This window comes from Vanellus vanellus (assembly GCF_965231255.1).
Source record: "Vanellus vanellus genome assembly, chromosome: 2".
NCBI lineage: Eukaryota > Metazoa > Chordata > Aves > Charadriiformes > Charadriidae > Vanellus > Vanellus vanellus.
Genome location: NC_138906.1, coordinates 112897616 through 112920205, shown reverse-complemented (window position 1 = coordinate 112920205; position 22590 = coordinate 112897616).

Below are 22590 nucleotides of genomic sequence, written 5' to 3'. Positions count from 1 at the left end.
CTGATTTGAAACCATATGCTCTGAGGACATGGTGAGTATTTTGAATAGCGAAGACCAAATACGACCACAAAAAAGGCATCCACTTTTTACAGCAGAATGTCCAAAAACATCACAGGGTAGGGATATATTCTTATAGGCAGTACCTGGCATAAAGGTGCACATCCAGAAGCTGTGTTACTCAACTAGTGGAGATGCTCAGCCAGTCATCTCCCCACCTTCTCTACTCTCTTAGCTGCATGAAAAAGAAATGCATGTTCCCCTGGCTTTGAAAGACACTGAAATTAAATAAGTTACCAAAGTTAAACAAGTAATTCCCAAGTGAAATGAATAAAGTAATACCGCAACTGAAAAGAATTCTTATTTTGTGGTTGTCTCCAGTAGAATAAGCCACGCAGGGACTGTATGACCTGTTTTTCTTTTCTTTTTTGATAATTTTCTTTTAACTGAAGGTTCAATTTGAAAGAGAGAGCAGGAAAAAAGTCCACATAGCTACCAAGAGTCAGCAATTCACAGCCATTTAAAGCAGTATAATAATACCACAGGACAGGGCAGGTTTGAAATCATTAAGGAGACCAAATCTTGAGAGAGGAAATTGTAGCAAGATTGCATTATTTATAGAGTTAAACTATTCACTGGACTGAATCCAAAGTAGTCATTATTAAGCAGTGAAACCTTGCCTGCTATGAACAAGCCATTCTGTTCTGTCTCATATCAATATTACAACAGCTGGTTTTAGTAAAACTTCTGGTAATGAGTTTTGGACATATGCAATTCTGCTTCCGATCAACTTTGTAATTTTATCATTACAAATGTTTTTGAAAGAAATTTACAAATGCACACATACAAAACATTCCCCCAGCTATAATTACAGCAATTTCAAAGGAAAAAAAGAACTTGAAGTTTGATCTGCAAATTTTTTACTTTGCATTTCAGTGTCTCTTATCAGCACACTTTATAGCTTGAAAATGTTCTGAAAACCTCTCTAAAAATTTCATTTCCTGATTCAGTGGCTAGTCCTGTAAAAATGATGACAGGTAGATGGACATCAAAATCTTACCAATTATCCTGTGGGAGCATGACCTTACCAATCATTCCCATAAAGATTTTCCTTTTCAATAATCCATGAAGAAATATGCACATGATTTCATTCTAGGCACTGAGAGATTTAAAAAACAGTGCTGTAACATTTCATTTAGGTGGGTTAAAATAATTTGCTGGAGACAATGTCATTATGCACTGCACTAGAGCATTCAGAGTACAACACAGAAAAAGAAATAGCCCAGAAGGCATAAGAAGAAGGAAGGAGTGGAGAATGACAGCAAAGTAATTAGCAAAATATGAAGTTTCTTGCTTGAATTCTCATCAAATGTCTTTGTCTATAAGAAATAATGCAATATTCTTCCCCATGTGTGTTTTTTTTCTTTCTGTGAACACATTAGGACATAAAATGAGGATTGAGGGGGGTGAAGGTGCAATATTTAGTTTCAGCAGTGCTGAAAAATAGGATACTCTGATGCAGAAATGGGAATGGGAAACTCATCTAAACAGGCTTACAAAGCAACAATAGGGCAGGTATTATTATACCTTATTATATAATATCACATTAGTAAGCAGCATTCAGAACAGGTTCAGGCCCTGATGGACCTCTGTTTGACCTTCCCCATACCTCGTGGATGTCTCACACCAAGTCTGCAAGGAATATTTTACAGATCCCCAATAGGATCTTTCAGAAATCAGAGGAGAGATTTCCCAGTAGGAAGCATCAAGCTGTAACCATGCTATCACCCTACTGATGCTACAACAGGTAGAAGCACACATTATTTCCTCTGAAGAAGGAGAGTTTTAAGAAATCGTTATCCTATGAAGGACTGAATTCCTAGTCACGCAACACACTATGGAAAGAAAATGGAAGAAAACTGTTTCATTATTTGATATTAACTAAACGTCATTAGAGGAGGTTGAATTTTATGAATGAAAGCAAAGGGGCCATTCCTATTCAGCACCAACACTCCAGTCCTCCTCTTTGAGAAGAGTTCTGAAAATAAAGCATCTTATTCCATACAAATAAATAAATAACTGGGAAAGATCAAACATCTATTGAGCTGCAGACATCTCAAAAGCCAGAACACTGAAAGTTATCTTCTTGTCAATGTGTACACGTTTATCATTTTGAACATGATATATTTGCTATATATATAGATCAGCAAAGAAAAGAATAAAGTGACATTATGGTAACTCATTTTCCTTAAAAATATCCTGATGGATTAGATCAGCTATGAATCAAAATGACAGATTTACGGGTGCTCTGAACCTTGCAGCAGCAAGAATGTTGTCCACACATGGCATACCAAAAGATGAGAACTTTGATTACGGGATGTCTGAGTGGAGAGGAAAGAAAACACATTTTTCTGAGTTGCTATTCTCTATTCTTGATGTTTAAAGGCATTTTGAGGAAAAAAAAATAACAAAATGGCATTTTTCTACAGAAAATCTGTTGTTTCTGAGCAGGCCCTGTAAATAGATGCTTCCTAAGGACACACACACAGTTGCACAAACAAAGGGAAATCGAGTGACCTGTATCTCAGGTGATTATTCCCCTCCGCTGGATATAATTGATATAATGCCTCAATAATCATCAAGGGAGCACAAATGAGAGATGAGTGAGAAGCATACCAAGTGGACTTCTTCAGAGCATGATGCTAAGATTGCCATCAGTTTAAGCAGCTTTCTGCATCATGCCACAAATTAGACTTTTCTCAGATGATCCTTGAGGGCTACTTTTCACAGGGAGAGGGAAGAAAAGGAAGAAAGCGGTAGCCCTGAGCAAATTATTTGGATTTGAATCACTTTCCAGTTCAGATTCATCTACTAGAAATATTTTCTGAGTGTTATTTATTTTTCAGGAGAAATAGGACACCATAGAATAACTTTTCTTAATGTTTGACATATACAAGTGTAATGTTTAGTCCATATGAGGAAATGTCTTGTTCATATAACACATATTTCCCAGAAGGCACTATTAAAAGCTTTTCTAGCATAATTAGCATAATTGAATAAAAAGAATAAGGATCTGGTTTCACGTACATAGTCTTCTGGTTAAAAGCGGAAGTTGGAATATGTTTTTCAGAGAGCTTGGAATTATTTCCCAAGGAGGATACTCCACAGGAGAAAGTACCAGAACAACCACATGAAAAAAACCACACTGGGAAACTCAAGTGTTTTCAGATTAATGTATCAGTTCTTTCACATACTTTTTGCTTAACTGGGGTCACTGCTAAAATTCTTTTTAATCACTTTTCAGATTAGATAATTATTGTAAAAGACACTAAAACAACCTAACTAATGTTACTGCAAAGAGACCAAAGTACAAGACTGAGAAAAATTGAACATATCTGTTTCTGCCAGACTGTTATATTTTAGGGTGGTTTTTTTTGTTTATTTACTTGAAATCGAACCCGAATCACAACATGATTCTCTATGTAAAGAACTTATGCATACTTCAAGGGCAGGCACAGCTGCATCAAAAGCTCGGCCACCTCTATAAGAGGGCTGGGCTTCAGGATGCACCTATTCACGAAAAGTCATAGTATTGGAAACTAGGTATCATCACAGGGCAGGATCAAGAAAATCAGAGCTACCATTGGCTGTTATGTGTGCCTAAAGTAAACAACTCACAACAGCGCAGTAAGAAAAAAGTGATAAAATAAAAACACCCATGAAAGCAAAACTGTTTGAAGTTGATTCCTGGTATGAAAAACAATATCCTCAGAAGGTACAATGCCTTCCGTTCCTGCCAGACATCTGTGATGAGGTTACAAGTCAGCCAGAGCAGGGAGTTAGGTTTGCCTTGATCTTCTCTCTCACAATTTCCTCGAAGAAAACTAATAGACTTTTAAATGTAAAACGCAACCAAAGACTGGGGGCGGGGAGGGGATGAAGGGCATGGATGACACACACCAAAACCCAAGAAATATTGTAGCACAACTTTTCCCCTGCCATTGTATTTTTTTAGTCCTCTCTTAGTTCCCAGGCTTAGAATCAGCGATTATCTTCGTTGCAGCAACATCCACTCAGTGTCCTTTTGTCAGTAAGAAATTTTATGACCTCCAAGATGTAGCTGTCTACTCCCTGCTCCTCTCAGGAGTCCTCTCTGGACTTCTCTGCCTGACCCCGCTGTTGAAGAGTTTTGAGAATTTTCTTTTCCCTGAAAAAACAATTCATCCCACTCTCCATCTGATCCAATTGGTTTAAAAGGAATACAATATGATAGTCAATAAGAGTGAAAAATTCAACACTGTTCACCCAATAGCTTCAGTGTTTCTTCTCTCGGTGCATGGGCCAAGGTCTGCAATACTTCTTCCAGGGCCAAATCATCTTCTGTGTTACAAAGCATGGAAAACAAGAAGAGAGCAAGATTTGCTGGGTCACAACTCTACTGCCACATCTGCTCTGACTGCAGAGGCATGGTTTGCAAACAACTGCCCAGACCAGAAGCCAGAAGGACAAATATACCAAGTTCTGTGTGCAGTGGTTTAAGACACAAATAACTTTTCAACAGTTACAGCACTGGCTATATTTTGGCTCCATTGCACTTTCCAGGAACTGCTGCTATATATGTGCAGATTTGCACTAAACTTCAAGCTTGGGGTTTTAATTTCTTCATGTTCCTTTTTTTTTTACAGAACCGTTTAGAAGTTAATTAATTCATTTGCAATTAGCTTTGACCAAAGTCCTCAACAGTTATGTAGATGTTGAAATAACTCAGTAATGAAAGCAAAGAAAAAGATAACCTAGCTCTGTTAAGTATCCTACTTTTAAGCACATCTTTCTCTACTACAGCTGTATCCATGTATGTCTGACTGTTTTGGCATAAGCTGATCTCCATATTCCCACACAGCTCAGCGCTCTTTTAGAACAGCTGCATGGCGTTTGGGGGAAAAAACTGCATGATGCAAAGCATTCCAGTGAACAGTACACACTCTGTAATTTTTTTGCAGCCCCCTGTACAATGCCTAATTGGATTCTAAGACTTAAAAAGGGAACAATGGTCTCACTTAATCTTCCAGTATCCCATAAATTATCTGCTTCATCAATGCAGTCCAAGTTTTAGGTAGAAGTAAAGCAACATGTGGAAGATGCTATTGGATGTTATAATCTTGTCATTCATTAGCATCAGTAGTCTTATAGGTCCTAGGAGCCATGAGTCCAGATGACTGCAGGTGAGTTGGGAGATGTCAAAAGTGAGACAGCAGTGGAAGGTAAGACCAAGAAAAATCCACATAACTTTTTTCAGAGCAGCATTGTTCAGTGGAACACCATATCTGGTTTCAGCTTGGACACAATAGTAATGCAGACTTGGCATGACCTGCAGGGAATGGTGTGATGACAAAGTCATTTTTCTAGAAACCAGTGCAAACTCACTCTGAGCAACAGAACCTGAAGACAAACGTCAACAGCTCCCTTAGCAGGGTGCAGACAGTGGCAATTAAAATTTGGAAGGTCACTGTCACAGCCTCCACTAATTAACAGCTAGCCAGTTTAGTGTACCAGAACAACCTTCAAGCTATTCTCCTGGAGGCAGGCAACATTTAGTGATACTAAGCTGTATTAGAAGTATTATTCAGACTGTCCACTTCAGGTATACAGTAAAGGAGTTCAGAATTGCTTCTCTTCTTTTTCAGAGACTTACCTCTCTCCATGAACTGCATAGGGAACTCAGTCTCTGAACTTTAATTCTCTGAATTACATTTAAACAAGATATCTGATGTATCTAGCACCTAATCTTTCTCTTGCACCAAGTCACAAATCCTACAGGGTGTTTCTGGTTATTTTAAGGCCTATTTGACAGCTGTGGAAAGTTCCTGAGTAGTAAGCATAATGAATAGTTCCTGGATAGTAAGTATAATGAATAATGACAGGACTGCTTGATGGTAATGGGAGAACATTTTTTTTCCCACATCCACAGTGTTCAGTAAGGATTGTGGAAGTACTTCTGTCATTCCAAGAGGCTTTAGCATATTCTGCATTTTCCTAGATGGCTGATAAGAAAGAGAAGTTTATCCAAAACCTAACTAAACTAGCTGAAAATTGACCTGTGGGTTCAAAAGGGAATGTGGAGTGTCCCACTAGAAAGAGACAGTATCTGCTTCTTGAAGCATAGGTTCCACTTTGTTCAAACTCTTTATGAGCAAGTGAAAAATCTTCTCCAACAACTAGGAAAGAAAGAAGCTTTACAGACATACCAGTCACATTAAAATGATGCATCAAAATATCTCCCAAACTGATGAGAAGGTGTTCTCACACCTTAAATGCTGGCTGTAAGAAGATATAAAGCATTCTGCAAAGAAGAAAATTAAATGTATTTGTGTAAATATTTATTAATCATTGCTTGTTTGGGCTTTGTGTGTGGATGAGCTGAACCTCAGGTTCAACACAAGAAGACAGACTTAAAACACATGAAACTGAGTACATGACAGTGACATACCCGAGTCACTGTGTTCACAAACAATGCATTGAGAAAGTCTTAGGAGACTCTTCCTGTTCCAGAGGAGGCATTTTACAGCAGCATCGGCCAACCATCTGGGAGAGGAAAAAAAAAGGATAGCTCACATTATACCTCCTCATATGCTGTGAAGAACATGTAAATAATGTTTCAAAGTTCATGAGCAGGGTTGCTGTGTTCCATGTCAGTTCAAATTACCATCCCTAAATGTAAGTACTCTCCCGAAAGCACTCTCCCTTTTCCAGGAAGCCCTTCTTCTATCCTTTCTTCTGCTTTCTGAGCACACTGAGAAAATGATCTAATAAAAGTTTGTTCTTTTGCTTAATTTCAAAATTAAGCTGCCACCCAGAGCAGAGAAATTAGAGAGAGAACAAGTTTAATCTCACAAGACGTTATTTTGCCTTTTCCTCTTTCCCCCACTCTTTATCAGGAGAAATCTGAGTTGTTACAAAGCACCATGAAAATCCAGAAACAGTCCCCTCGGCAAAGAAGGGACTTGTTGAAGGATGTACCTGATGTAAAAGATACCACAGAGGCACTCTGCTCTGGATACAAGGTGAGTGCTCTGTACTGTTGGCTGTTTCAGGGTAAGGGAAGATCTCTCAGCATTCTTTTAACCTAAGAAATCACGATTCTTCCAATGGAACAAAGTTTCCAAATATATGAAAATCAGCTGTTTTGCCGTAACACCAGCATACCCGGGGGTCATGATGCTTGGAGTACTCAGACAGTAAGAAATATCATGTAGCTGTTAATCAGAAGAAACAGGTATGCCACACGTTGCTTTATCCTCACTCTCTCTGACCACACCCAATAGGAAAATGAGACTAGTAGACAAAAAGCGGTAGAGGTAGTGGACTCTTGCCTTATCTTTTTTTCATAGGACTCTTGTTTAGTAAACAAAATTGATGGTTATTGTTACCTTTAAAGATGCAGAGAGTTTTATTCACAGTCTCAGGGCAAACTGCCAATATTAAGCATACAGTATAACTAAGAGTTCAAAACACTGATCAAACTGCCTACCAAAGTTCTTTTCTTCCCTTGTTTTCTTGTCTGTTGTAAAAGCAGTTCTGGAAATCAAGCAACAATGCCCTTCATTGCATTTCATACTGATGGTTACCTCCATCCTGGGGTAAGCAGCCAGCCAAACAGAAAAAAATAAGCCTTCCAACAGGCAGAAGAATGAGCAGCATACTTCATCAGCTACATAGTTGACTTTCTAGTTTTAATAAGCAAACATTAAGCATCTGTCATTGGTAAGCAACTATGCGCATAAAGAGGTATATAAACCAACACGCCAGAAATAGAAATGTTTGGCCATCGTTTGGAACTAGTTTATTAAATGCACCTACTGCATTTTATTGCATTTTCTCTTTTATCTTCCAGCAGGATTGCTCCATGGCAGTCTCTACCTGGATTTCTAGAACCTAGAAAACATGGGTCTCTCCTTCGAGATTCAACGTGCCAGACAAGAGTCTGATGTCCAGTATATCCTGTACCTTCTCAGAAGGCAGGCACTGGCAGAGGAAGGCAAGTTAATTGGATTCAAGGCCCTGCCCTCATCAGTGCAAACCTCTGTAACAGAACCGAGTGGCAATATCTTTTGCAGAGTTACAGTCACCTTCTCTCAGTAAGTATAGCAGCAGCACTACTTGTAGTTACCCAACTATAACTTGACTGAAGAGCTTCGGTTTTGCCCTAACTCACATTCTGCTACCATTTGCTATGATATTTATTCATAAGTCTTGACTGCTGTGCAGGGAGGATTCCCTTCCCAAAGGGAAAAAAAATCCAAGATGTGCAATATGGCTAGACTCACAGACAGCACTGAATGTAGCTAATAATGAGCACGCCCAGCATGTGGTCAAAGAGAGGTACAAAATGGTTTATGAGTCCTTTTGAATAACTATACAGACAAGATGATCCAAGGATAATAGGTGCACAAGGACGATTGGCATCTAGATACATATGAGGAGCTGTGCTGTGTGGAGTGGCAGGGACAACGTCAAAAGCTCTTGAGTCCAGTGAGATGCAGAATTTTGTGTACCCACAGGAATATCATTCTAAAAGCTTGTTCTGGAATATTTTCAAGCAAAACAAGACCTAGGAACTGGCTACCATTTCTGTAGTAAGAAAGATGAGGATTTTAAGTTAACATGGGAAAAAAATAAGACAAGAAACTAAGACATTGCTGTGACTAAGCAGAGAAGGTATGTAATGTATATGGTCTACGTAAGATACATGGAAAAGTGTAGCACCTTAGTAAGGAATGATTCTTGCAAGTTAGTCACTTAATCTAGCTGCTAAATGATAAGCATATTTAAAATACTTCCCATGACTCATTTCTAAAGTGCCTTCCAAATCTTTTAGACATTTTAGAAACCTCATTCGGAAGTTTAGACATTACATAGTGAAATGTGGAAGCTTCCAGAGCTCTAGAGTCTGGCCTCCAAGGTAAGCAGCGTGATAATACTTTGTCTTTTTAGTCAAGTTTTGAGTTTCAAGTTTGAACGAAGTCAAGGAGTTCATTAGTCATATTATTTTTATCATTGTTGACTTTAAAAAAAAAAAAAATAGCAAAATGGTAAAGACATGGTCAACTTTAAAGCGGTTTCCTCACAAATCAAGATAATCCTAACACCTGAGAGGAAAAAATCTGTGCATAGGACACCAAAGACACTAGAAGGAACAAAACGGAATGTTTTCCAATAAATATTTTGGCTTTAATACATGGAAACACCAGGGTTTAAGGATAAAAAGGATAGATCTCTCTACTATAAAGGTAATACCTTTTTATTTCTAGAAAAAAAAAAAAAAGTCTTACAAAGCTAGGAAAAGTAGTTTTCCTTTGAATCTTCCAACATGGAAATAGAAAATCAAAGCAGATGAAATTCTATCATCAAATCCTTGTCAGAGAAAGCATTTGGACTGCTATCAAGTTATTACCTAGACCACAGTAGCAGGACGGAAAATGTATGTGTCTGTGTTTTATCCTCCTTTTCTTTGCTTAAAAGGGTTTTGATTAGTTATCATAAGGAATAAGTGCTAGCTTTCATTTCCTGGGGAAAAGTATGCCTTTTGTCCCATGTGGGTAGAGACTAACAGCTGCAATCTACCTATTCATTTCTGCAAGTGACATCATTCTAAAAGGGTTGGTTCTCCCAATACAGAAAGCCACAAGTGACTGATAGTTTGGGGCAATAGCCTACTTATTTCATAACCAGACACACCTCTGATCAAAGCTTTATTTTGTATGAAAAAGAAAATAAAGGATTCTGAAAATTAGTAATTTTCCCTCTAATTTCATTGTGTATGCATTGGCATTTTTAAAGCTTCTTTGCTGTGGTTTCATGATTACTATTTGCCTGCATCACCCTCCTGTATTTACTACCAAGTGAAAACAGTTTACTTCATAAACCACAAAATCCCCTTGATATCCCTTTCAGTGTAGCATTAATAATGTAATCTGATGCCCTGAGCATTATCCTAGATAGTCTATCAACAGCACATTAACCACTTAGTCTCAGTACTTTCTGCACAGTGTTCCTATCTTCTATATACCACCACTTCCTGTCTATGTCACATCTATTTTTACTGAGAAAGAGAAGCATCACCATCTTGCCACTACTGGTCATTAACTGTGGTCTCATCTTGGAGACACATGGATATGATTTTTGAGACATCATAGACAGTTCTTCTCACACAGCATCTGAAAATGCAATTTTGAACACAAGTAAGGTTGTAATTCCTCAGTAGACTCACATTTGGAGTTCTTACTGCAACACCTTTTTTTCCAACCTTGAAAAATCCATTGTTCACAGAATCACAGAATAGTTTAGTTTGGAAGGGACATCTGGAGGTTGTCTTGTCCACCCCACCCCACCCCCACTCAAGAAGGGCCAATTGCCTTACTTGTATTCATCAAAAAGCGAATGAATAACAAATAAGAAAACCCCGCCCTTTGCAACAACTCACCAGTTTTTGAACCAGTCTGACAATGAAGGGAGATAGGCAGCTGGCAACACACATTCTGGCATGCTACAAAGGGGAGTTTATTCTCTCCCTACCTACCACACTCCTTCCTAAATCAACAAACCTCCAACTGCCTAGACGATGACTCCAGCATCGCTCATATTCATTTTACTCAAACAGGTCCTTATGCTTTCCTCCAGCTTGCCTGTGATAGTTTTCAGCCCAGTAATGTAGTAACTGTACTGTTATCCTCGTCCACACCAATCTTCTTTGATGTAGCAATCAGAAGATTTGGCAAAACCAGATCATCCAGACTATAGCTTTGGCTTAAACTTCCGGTTTGTATAGCCCATGGTTCACCACTTTCTTTCAGCAGTTCATGTCTTGAATGTACCTTACTTGCACATGAGATCTCAGGAGGAAGCAAGTTTATTTCGTTTGATTATAAGCTGACCATTAGCAGAGCTTGACCAGCCTGACCATTATGCACATAACTTGTGTTTGACAGAAATATTTGTAAATATTTTCTTATGTTCAAAGTGATTCAAGCACTTGAAACTGCAGCTCCTTTAAAACAGATATTAGAGCAAGTTCGAAATCTATTAACTAAAAGTCTACTAAAAGTCTGTGTGTAAGAGAAATCTCACCTACAGTAATTTAGAGTTTTCACAGTATCAATCATTTTTAAGATATTTGTATCACTGTTTCTACTCAGAAAATAGTTTGATGAATTTTTGGAAAAGCCTCATGCTGGATGATACCAGAAGTTCTAATAAAACCTCCAGATAAATACCCACAATAGGAAACTAATGTATAATTGCTCCTCTTAAAAAGTTAAAAAATAAACCCAGACCAAAAGAATTTGGTTTTCTGGAACAGACTTTGACATCTGAACAAATGAGCAGTCCAAATGACGTTGTATAGTGGTTAGAAAACTCCAGAAGTCTTCCTTCTTTCTGGACACCCTGACAGTCAATAAACAGCATGAACCTACTGCAGTTTCTCCCTCAGTAGAAACATTATTAGAATCGGTGATGTGCATCTAGATACCCACTTTTAGTGAAATTTGTAACCTTTAAACTTCTGTCAGATTGGTTTGGAACTGATCCATAGAGGGTTGGGTTTGGCGGTAGAGAAGGACAGCAGGTAAAATGATTCTTTTTTTGGCTTGGTTGTTTACAGAAATTCAAATTTTAAAAAAAAATCCAAAATATAACTCTAAGGGATACGAGACAACAGAAATCAAGAAAAGTTATGCAAATATTGTTTATGTTCAGTCCAACACACAGAAGTACACCCCACAGCTGTCTTTCATACAAAATAATGAGAAAAAAAAGAAGTGGTTTGGCCAAAGTAAGTGGAAAGTGAGCAGCATGTTCAGATTTTAATGGCAGTTGAGAGATAGAGAAGTAATGTTGCAAAACACAGACATCTAAAGCCGGGGGTCTGAGGTTCGGAGATTTTATTGTTGTTGAGGTTTACTTTAACTGTTGTGATACCCAACATAGATGATACTTCTTCCAAAGAGACTGGGCATCTGACAACAGGGGTACAACGTACAGCTTGCTTCTGAGGATTACAAAGCAAACCCTCAAGAACCTGAAAAATTACAGCTATCAAACTAAGAACAACTAAAGGATCCTCAGAAAACAGAGCTATTACCCTGTCTAATCTACTTGCCACTGCTTTTAAAGCCATCCAAAATTCAATCTCTGATGCACTTTTAGATTCATAAAGTTTGATTGACTTTATCAACACAGTAATATGCTTCTGGCTCCAGGATTTTCTCCCTAAAGAAAGCTGAATTACTATCACTTATTTAATCTACCACACAGAGGATGTATGCATCACTGTATCGATTTCTCATTGGTCAACTAGGCCAATATCTCCTGAAATTGTTGCCCCATTTGTGAGAGTAGAATTAAAAGACTGAAATACCTAAGTAACTTTCTACCTGGCTCGTTCTGTCTACTGATGATTATGCAGTCAAACAATGGATTTAAGTTTGTAGAAACTGTATTTAGCTTTTCAGTCAATCCCTTTTCCATAAGGATCAAAGGTGCCCATTCATGCAGTTAATCATGACACTTCCTACAGCATGGACAGAATTTATGAAAAAAAAGCTGGTTTGTGATCTTTAATGCAAAAGAGAGGAAGAGTTATTGTCTGTTTCTATAGTTTTTATTACCTCACCGTTAACATTGGTGGTGCTATTAATATGGACATTAATTTCTTCTCAAGCCTTAAGCACTTTAATTAAATTTTATTAAGTTTCATCATTGATTTCAATCAGTTCTGACTGAACTAAGACTACTATTCTGATGCTGTCTCAAACTCTATACTGACTATATAAATATGTATTTACGCTGAATATATGAATTTACGGTATAAATCCTCAGGGATTTTTAATTAAACTTTCCTGTTTCAGAAATAACTTGTTATCCCTGCTCACATCAACCAGTCATGTAACCTAGACCTAGAGAAATAAAATGCAACGTCATAAGAATTTCTCCATGCTTTTTATATAAATAAAAATTAACCTTCAAAAGAGATAATATTGTAGAGACTATTAAGGTAGAAAAAAAGCAATTTTCTCCTTCCAGAAAACAATCCCCTTTTCTGCTGCTTGATACTTAGACACTAACTGTTTGCTTCACCTTTTAAGCTGACACTTCTGAAGGACTGCAAGATACTTCAGAATGAATAAAGCCTTACTAAGCTAAGTCCACAGTTTAGGAACTGAGACACAATAAAGTTTAAACAAAAAGCTGCTGAAAGACCACTAATTTTAAATATTTCAGCTTGTCATCAAGTCAGAGATCTTCAGGCCTAGTTTAAAGGCATGTTTATCACTAAAATTGTTATCTGAAGTTGTAGATGCTTAACGCTCCCAAAAGCAATCTGTAAGTTAGTATTTAAGTATAATAGGCTTAAAAGCTCATATGAGAACTAAAAATAGAACTCTTGTGCATACTTTTTTAATTATTTAAGTACCCAGGTGGGGGAGGCAGGGTTGTTAAGGGAAAACAGCAGTCATTTAAAGTTATAAACATAATGCCTTGTTGAGGCTGAGCAGCAACTTAGTTTCTTAAATAGATTCCGATGATACAGTCTTGCTGAAAGAACCAGGGATCAGAAATATCACAGGTATCATGGATGGGTGCATAAATCTTTATTTATGCATAAAAAGATTGCAGCTGATGAGCATTAATGCCACAGATATAGCTATTTTCATGACATCACTCTTCTCACAAAGAAGAGTCAAGATGGTCAGTGTTTATGTAACTGCACAGAAAGAAACAGATGATTGGTTTTGCATGTTGCCAGACAATCAAAAACATCTAAAGTGAATAGTTATAGTCACACAAATAGCTGTCCCCCATAACATGTTCTCATTTGTATAATGTCATTAAAGACAATACTGATCAGCACCAGCAAGAATCTGGTCTTAGAGGCTGTCAAACTCCACTTCCTCTTTTAACACAAGTAAATAACATATCTTGAAAACTGCATACAAAAGCTGTGTCTCTTTAAACTCTATGTGATTATGTTTGAAATGGCTGACTTAAGTTCAAGGCAAACAGGCAGACAGACAACACATAACCAGAGCAGCTAGATAGATACATTTTCAAAGTTCCCCCCTTATCAAGGCCACCCTGGATTGTCTTTGAATGTTCATGGCAACTGCAGGAGGTTCCTGAGGACTGGCAGAAAGCAACCATCCCTGCTACCTTCAAGAAAGTCAAGCAGCAGGATATGAGGAGCTATATGCTGGCCAGCCTCAACTCAGTGCCCAGAAAGGTGATGGAATAAGTAATCCTGGAAACAATTTCAAAATATGCTGAGGACAAGAAGGCATTTGAGACTAGTCAGCATGGATTTATGAAAGGTAAATTGTGCTTGAGCAAACTTATAGTCTTCTACTATGTGATGAGTAGTTTTGTGGACAAGAGGAGAACAGTGGATGTTTCTTACCTTGACTTTAGAAAGGCTTTTGACACTGCCTCCTGTAACATCTTCATAGACAAACTGATAAAATATAGACTAGATAAGCGGACAGTGACATAGACTGAAAACTGGCTGAACTGCCAGACTTGCAGGTTTGTGACTGGCAACATGAAGTCCAGCAGGAGGCCACTCACAAGTGCTGCACCCCAGGGATCAGTACTGGGGCCAGTACTGTTTAACCTCTTCATTAATGTCTTAGACAATGGGACAGAGTGCATCCTCAGAAAATTTGCAGATGATACAAAACTGGGAGGAGTGGCTGATATACTAGAAGGTTGTGCTGCTGTTCAGAGGGTCCTTGAGAGGCTGGACAAATAGGCCAATGGGAATTTTATGAAGTTCAACAACGGAAAGTACAAAGTCCTGCACCTTTGGAGATATAACCTCATGCAGCAGTACAAGCTGAGAGTTGACTGGCTGGAGACCAGCTTTGCAGAAAAGGACCTGAGAGTCCTGGTGGCCCACAAGCCTGAAAAGTGTCCTGTTGCCCCAATGACGTCCTGGGCTGCAGTAGGAAGAGCATTGCCAGAAGGTTGTGGGCTACTCATCCCTTGGTGAGACCGCATCTGGAGTGCTGGGTCCAGTTCTGGGCTCCCCAGTATCCCCAGTACAAGAGAGAGATGGGCATACTGGAGTCAGTCCAGCAAAGGGTCATGAAGACGGTTAAGGGACTTGGACAATCTGACATAAAAGGAGAGACCTGAGACTACTTAGCCTGGAGAGCAGAAGGCTCAGGGGGATCTTATCAATGTGTGTAAATACATGATGGGAGAAAGTACGGAAGACAGAGCTAGAGTCTTCTCCATGGGGCCCAATAAGAGAAAAAGAGGCAATGAGCACAAATTGAAACCCAGGAAATTACACCTAAACATAACAGAACCTTTTTTACTGCAAGGGTGGTTGATGACTGGAACAAGTTACCTAGAGAGGTTGTGGAGTTTCCATTCTTGGAGATAACCAAAACCCAACTGGAGAAGGCCCTGTGCAGCCCACTCTAATCGAAGCAAGGGTGTTGGACTACATGTGTTTCTTCCATCCCCAATAATTCTTCTTTAGAAGGACAAAGTCAGAAGAAAATGGATATTTTATTATCTCTCATTACAGGTACTTACTATTTCTGGTCATAGCAGAGAAGCATTAAAATTGTGTGCGTATCTGTGAACTCTACATCCTTTATGTATCTTACATGGTAAGGTCTGCTTTGTACATTTCTGTAGAAACAGAAAGCTGCACAGATCATTACGTGGCTCAGAAAGCTAAACTCATGAGTCGAAAATAGGAGAACTCACTCATAGAAAAGGAAAAATATGAAGACCAGTGACAAAATTTCTCTCCCAAATAGCATCAATGCACAGCCATGGCTCCCACTAAGCTCAAATAAAAGGTCACAGAGGGAAAGATGACTCTGAATTTTACCAGAAAGAACAGACCTCAACCAGAACGTCTGATCCCTAAAACCAAGGATCTAACTGTGCCCCTTTTTCTGGAAAACAATCTATTCCAGGTCTGCAAAGGCACAAAAGTGAAGCTCTTCATATCCTGGGGGTGTCTCTAACCATTTTATTCTTTTCACATAACAAGAGCTTTCCAGAAACCATTAAAACCTCATGTGTCATTTCACCTTCTCTCTAATACATACCACTCGAAGGAAACAAATTCCTCATTATTTCTCTCCCAACATTACAGAAGCATGGAACAAAAATAAAACAGATTCCTACTACCGATGTGCAGTGGCAGTCTAGCTGTTTCTTTCATTAATTTCTCTATACCCGATCTGTGGCAGAGGACAGAAGGAGTATTACATCCCCCCTCCTCAGAAGTCATGGCATAATGTAAAACAAATGGAATGACATAAAAAGACAAAACAACCTTTACCCTCAATACTATTTTTGGCTGCTTTGGTACCATTCATTGACTGCAGCCAAATGAGTTCACCATGCATCATGTTATACAGCTGCTTGAATCTAAGGAAAAGAATTTACTGCCAGGACAGTTTCTCTGAAAGTCTCTGACACTTTTCTCAACTCCAGTCATCACAGCCTGGATCTATTAACTTGCAAGAAATTCCTTAAAACTGAGCTCTTCTCCTGGTGCTTAAGAAGGGGGAGGCTGTGTAGGATAAGAACAATAGGACTCTCATTTATGTGATTTAATTAAACTCAGTGGATGCTTCTTATTAGAAGATGTGTGGGCAGTGGTTTTTTTCCCTATTTAAAAAGTTATTAGAGGGAATCCAGTAAGTGTTTAATTATTGTTAAGTGCAATCAGTTAAATTGCTTTCTATCAATTAAATACTGCTAAATAAATAGTTAAAAGCAGCGGTGGCTATAATGCTTTGCAGCTGGTGGATATCTCCTCAAAAACTTTACAGTAGATGTATGTTCCTGTTTGCACACATACAAAACAAGGGAAATTTGAGGAAAACACCTTAAAAGCCAGAATGGTATAGGTTATTCATTACCAAGATAATGCTAACAAGACAAGAATACTAGCTGTTTATGTAGTGGAAAACAGGCTAAATAGCCATTAACTTGCATCTTCCTCTTGTGTGTCCCCTTTCACTCTTAGCCTGAGTTGCTGCGTGATAGCTTGCATATAGCCTGTGAAAGCCCTTCTGAGGTCTTCTGTTCTGATATACAAATGTATGAGGACTCTATAATGCAAGAACATCTTCATTCAACATCGTTTTAAGATGGAAGGCTGAAACACAGGATTATACAATAAATTATCACCAGCTGTTTCATGAAAAAAATCCAGGACAGCTGGGACTATGTAACATTCTCCCATGCGTCACTTCTCACATTTAGTCTTGTGCAGTTCTGCAGCTTTGGCAACAGCTGGGAAAATACCTACTGAAGGCTATTGCACAGGTACAGCATACTGACTTTTCCTATGTGCCATGGTGCTGGGCTCCATGTAGCACAAGGGAAAAATGAGTGTCAGTAACATTTTATCATGGGTTATAAACCCCTGGTGTGAATGGATCCCACTTTTCCCAGGGTAAGGTCTGCCTCTGGTTAGAAGGGTCTTAATTGCAGAGGTAAACACTTAGGGTGACAGAACGTAGAGTATCTCCACATTTGCTATAAAAAGGGAAAGTTACAACTTCTAAGTACACAGCAGAAGGGAGACAGAAAGAGATCTTAAAGTACCCAATAGATAGGTAAATAACTGTGATGGGTTGCATATGCTGTAGTGAAAACAGCGTGTTTAGGGCACTTCCATTCCTAATTAAGCACCAATGTGCTGATACAGGCATTTTAGAAAAAACTCAACTTGGAGTTGAGTCTTGTTGCTGTCTTAAGGCCCACAGAAAGCCTTTAAGACAGACAGCAGTCAGAGCACAAACAGGGTTTGACTTTGCTCTTGACATATGCCCATCCCATTGCACCAGCAGAACATCTGTGAGGCATTTCAGACATGAATGTTACATTGTTCTACACCTACAATGAGAGGTGAGGGAAACAAGAGAATAGACTCCCAGTTTCAGCTCTGCCTTTTTTCCCTTTCCAAAATCCCTTTTGTTTTATTACCCCTGTATGCTTTGGCTGGCAACTCCAAAGCACATTTGTTTCCCACTAATACTTGTGATTTTTTTTTTTTTTTTGCCTTTTTTCCCTCACAGTTTGGTGTGGTTTCTTGCATAAGCATGGCATTCCAAGCACTGAGTTATATTTAACACTCCTCTCATTTCATTGTTTGTATGTTGAGTGTAACAATGCAAAACCACATTAAATACAGACATATTTGCTATTTAAAGGCCTTTTCAGTCAAGACTCACAAGATGGAGTCACATGACTGTCTCCTCAATAATATAAGAATGTGTAACCCTTGAATGTGTAACCCTTGCCAGACATAATGATACATTGATAATCCTCAAATTATCTGAGCTACTGAAAATAAGCGATCTCACTGTGGCCTGCCAGTACCTAAAGGGGGCCTACAGGAGAGCTGGGGAAGGACTTTTTACTCAGGCGCGTAGCAATAGGATGAGGGGGAATGGCTTTAAACTAGAAGAGGGCAGGTTCAGATTGAACAGTAGGAAGAAGGTTTTCACTTTGAAGGTGGTAAGTCACTGGAACAGGTTGCCCAGGGAGGTTGTTGAGGCCCCATCCCTGGAGGTGTTCAAGGCCAGGCTGGACGTGGTTTTGGGCAACCTGGTCTAGTGGGAGGTGTCCCTGTCTATGGCAGGGGGGTTGGAACTCCATGATCTTCAAGGTCCTTTCCAACCTAAACCATTCTATGATTCTATGATTCACCTTATCCAAAATGCTCTCAGATCCCCTTTTCTTCATCTACACATAAAGCAGGGCCCTTTCTGCCACCCTGTGCTTTCATGAACTAAACTTAACTGTCTGGAAATGAGTAGTCTGAAAGATTACTCTCAGCTGATATAACCTCATGTTCCGCATTCACTTACAAGTAAAGTTACTCCTCCTTGGTTACCCTTCCACGTATGCAGTAAGAACTACCAGTTTGACCCATATTTCTCCCTGCTTGCTTTTAGCAAACAAGTTAACTGGTAACCATCTGGCAGAAGTACCTCTACCAGAACTGAGGCATAGAGCAGCAGGAGACAGACATATCTGAGATGTCTGTGCACTATCTCTTGACCCATTACATACTCGTGGCAGGTACCGGCAATATGAGAATCCCAGTGTGACAAGACTGCTGCCCTGATGTTCCAAGGAGTGCATTTGGCCATGATTTTCTTGATCTGTTGAGAAAATCTTGGTTCCTTGAAATATGGAGCAAGACATTGAAACAGAGCTTCCCCTGCAGTGGTTCTCCACAGAAATTTTAAGAGTGAGATAAAAGTAAAAATCTGCTCAGAGCCTCCTGAAGCACCAAGAAAGGAAATACAGGGGAAACCAAAAGGGGAGCAGCAGAGACGATTCCCCTGCACAGTTATCAGAAGACAGAAGTATGGGATACTCAGAAATTGTGGAGACGACATTGCAGCCCAGAGACAGGAAAGTCAGCTGAGGGTCTAGGCCTGTGAAAGACTGGGCATCAGTGCTCTCACCTGCCAGTTTCAGCACACAAACTGGCACTGATAATTTACTGATGTGGGAACTGTCACAGAGAAGTGATGTGCTCAGTATTGAGCAACTGAGCAACCACAAAACAGACTTCATGATGTGACATCTCTTTCTTTGATTCTCACTACAGGTCTTTGTATTGATCCTGACTGAGAAACTGTTGCACGTTTAGGGGTTAGCAATCCACAGAACAGTCAACCTGAGTGGGTGTAGGCCTGTGCTCTGCTGCACAAATTCCTTGGCTGCAGGATAAACTCACCCAGCTAATTGTAACAGAGAAGCCTGAAGGTAGTTCCCACTCAATACCAGCAATTACACTACCTGGGTGGCCTTGCCTTATCTGAAAGCACAGAACAAAGTTCTCATCGTAACATCCCTTAGGAATAGAGTTGTTTCCTTGTAAAGAAATTACATATTAGTTTGAAGGGCCAAAAGGGAGAGGTTCTCTCCACAGACAGGGTAGGATCTGCTCTGTGCAGCACACCAGGGAAAATCCATCTGGGCTCCATCTGATGCTGCACAAACACAGAATGCCTAATATTTTTCCTATCTATATTAATTTTCTTATTCTGTCCTATTAAAGCAATTGTTAAGACATTTGTTGTTGGCCTTTCTTATTGAGATCCTGAAAGAAATCTGCACTGTCTCTCTCCTCTGTCTCTCACCTCAACCTCCATAAACTCCCCAGTCCCATGCAGAACAGACTTGGAGGCCTTTAGGCCCAACCAACAGGTGAATACTGGAACTTCCAGCTACAATCAGGTGATATTCACTACCCTAAACACCTTTTCAGAAATGGAATATGCTCCTCAAGCTCCAGTTTGCAATTCCCACAAGACTTCCGTGCCAATTCCTGGGATTTGACATACCAGCACTGGAAAAAACCTGGAGCCAGAATAGAGCACAAATGCATGGAGTTAGATGAGAACCAATGTAAAGGCAGCACCAGGGACAACAGGAAAATGGGCCATCAGTAGAAGAGAGATGGGTGCATAGCAATCAAGAAAAGGTTGCATCACTTGAAGAGAAAAATCTGGTTTGGGAGATGAGAAAGGTATTACAGTAGAAACAGTACTAATTATGCTGCAGTATTGAAGAATTCCTATCACTACATAGAAGTCCCTTTCGGGACAGAGTTAGTTTTCAGGAGCACCGAGAATTAATTCATGCCATAAAGTCAATCAATACAGTTTAAGAATTTAAGAATCTGACTGAACCTCCTGATGCATGACAAGGTCTGCTTATAATGCTGTTGAGCCCCTGTGTATTTCTATTTGGGCTTCATTTGAACAATGGTACTAGAAAGATCAGTGTTTTAAGTACAATGGATTATGTTATGAAGTTAGGAAAAATATAAATACTACATTTTACCATAAGTTGCTTATAGTGCATAAGCTTATTCTTGGTAGGTCTATAGAACCATTAAACTGGATCAGATCATCAATAGCATGCTCCAGTACTGCCCTCCAGCTATGACCAGTACCAGACATTTGAGAGGAAGGATTAATAAACTCCACAGGACACAATATTGGAAGACCCCAAAAATAAACTTCTTCCTAGCTCTATACCATTATTTACAGCCTGGCTTATACTCTTGACTCATTACTATTGCTATATATAACATTAGTCTACAGTAGCTGGAGATGCAACACAAAGCACATCCATAACAGCTGCCTCAGTGGTACAGTTCCTCAGATTAAGAGCAGGACAACAGAGGGTTGACATCGATGAGCGCTGCTGTCAGCTTCAGCCCAGCTCTTCTGCAAGCCAGCACCCTGAGCCCAGCTCATTTAGCCCTTCCCATTTTACAGCAAGAATTGTTCATCAGAGGCCAAACCACACAGTCTAAGCATTGTTTCTCAGTGTGACATCTGAACCTCTCTTCCAAGATAATTCTTCTTTCAGTGTCCCATGACCAAGAATTTCTCCACAGGAGCCTTCTCCATACAGGCAGAAATATATGAAAATTCAACTTGAACTTTTTGTGGACCTGATTTTCTTCTCCTTTCATATTTCTGTTTTCTGCTTGTAATAGATTACAAAGAACTCCTGGCTTTAATCCTACTAGACATAGGTTGCTGACCTACACATGCTTTTTCTAGTCACACTTCTAGCTCAGTGGAGCTATTCCAGCAGGTGGGTCTGTTAAATTAGTTGCTTTCCTCCAAATACAACAATGTTGGCTAACTGAGTTCGCCAGTTGTCACTAATCATTCCTTTTCTGGGGTGGACTCGCAGATTCCTGTTAAGCTGTTGCTCTCAACACAGTTTTGTAACAGCATTAGCCAATGTATAATAGCTACCAGGTTCCAGTTATATACACAAAATGTCTGCATATTGCAAATGTTAATAAGTGCAACAGGTTCATTAGGATAGAAAAAGTGAAAGTAAATGGGATAGAAAATTACTGATTTTTTTCTTTCATCATTTTAAACAGAGGCATAGCCAAGGCAGAGGAATTATTGTTTGTTTATGTCACAACCCGTGCTACAAAAATGTGGGCATTGATAAAATATCATTTGTTCTAATCCTATTCAGAATCACACCACACGATGAACAATTAAGATTTGGATAAAACATGATCCAAATAGCCTACAACCAAAATACCAAATAGAACAGGAACAACATTGCAAAAGCAAAATTACTCCATTGTACATACACATTCATTTATATATTTTCAAGTGAAAGATTTACTGTGACTGGAGTAAGGACTGTATTCAGATTGGAAAGCAATATAACTGCATTCTGTTTGTAGATTTCCTGCTGATTTCTAGCATGTCTTTGGGTAAGTCATTTAAAGAACAGAGCTTTATAGTTGAAATAACAACCCCTCTCCTCCTTCTTCCTACCCTGCCTCCCACTTATCTGGAGCTATGCTCATGTTTGAAGCACTCTCAATCTTCTACTGCCTGGCATCCCTAAAACTTGAGAGATCTGAAAAACTGATAACCCATTTTGATGAAAAAGTAAGAATCAGAATTACACCATGTCCTTAATACAGATTTAAAGCACCTGTCAAGCTTCTCACTTTCAAGAAGCCATGACATGCCATTATGTGCCCAATAG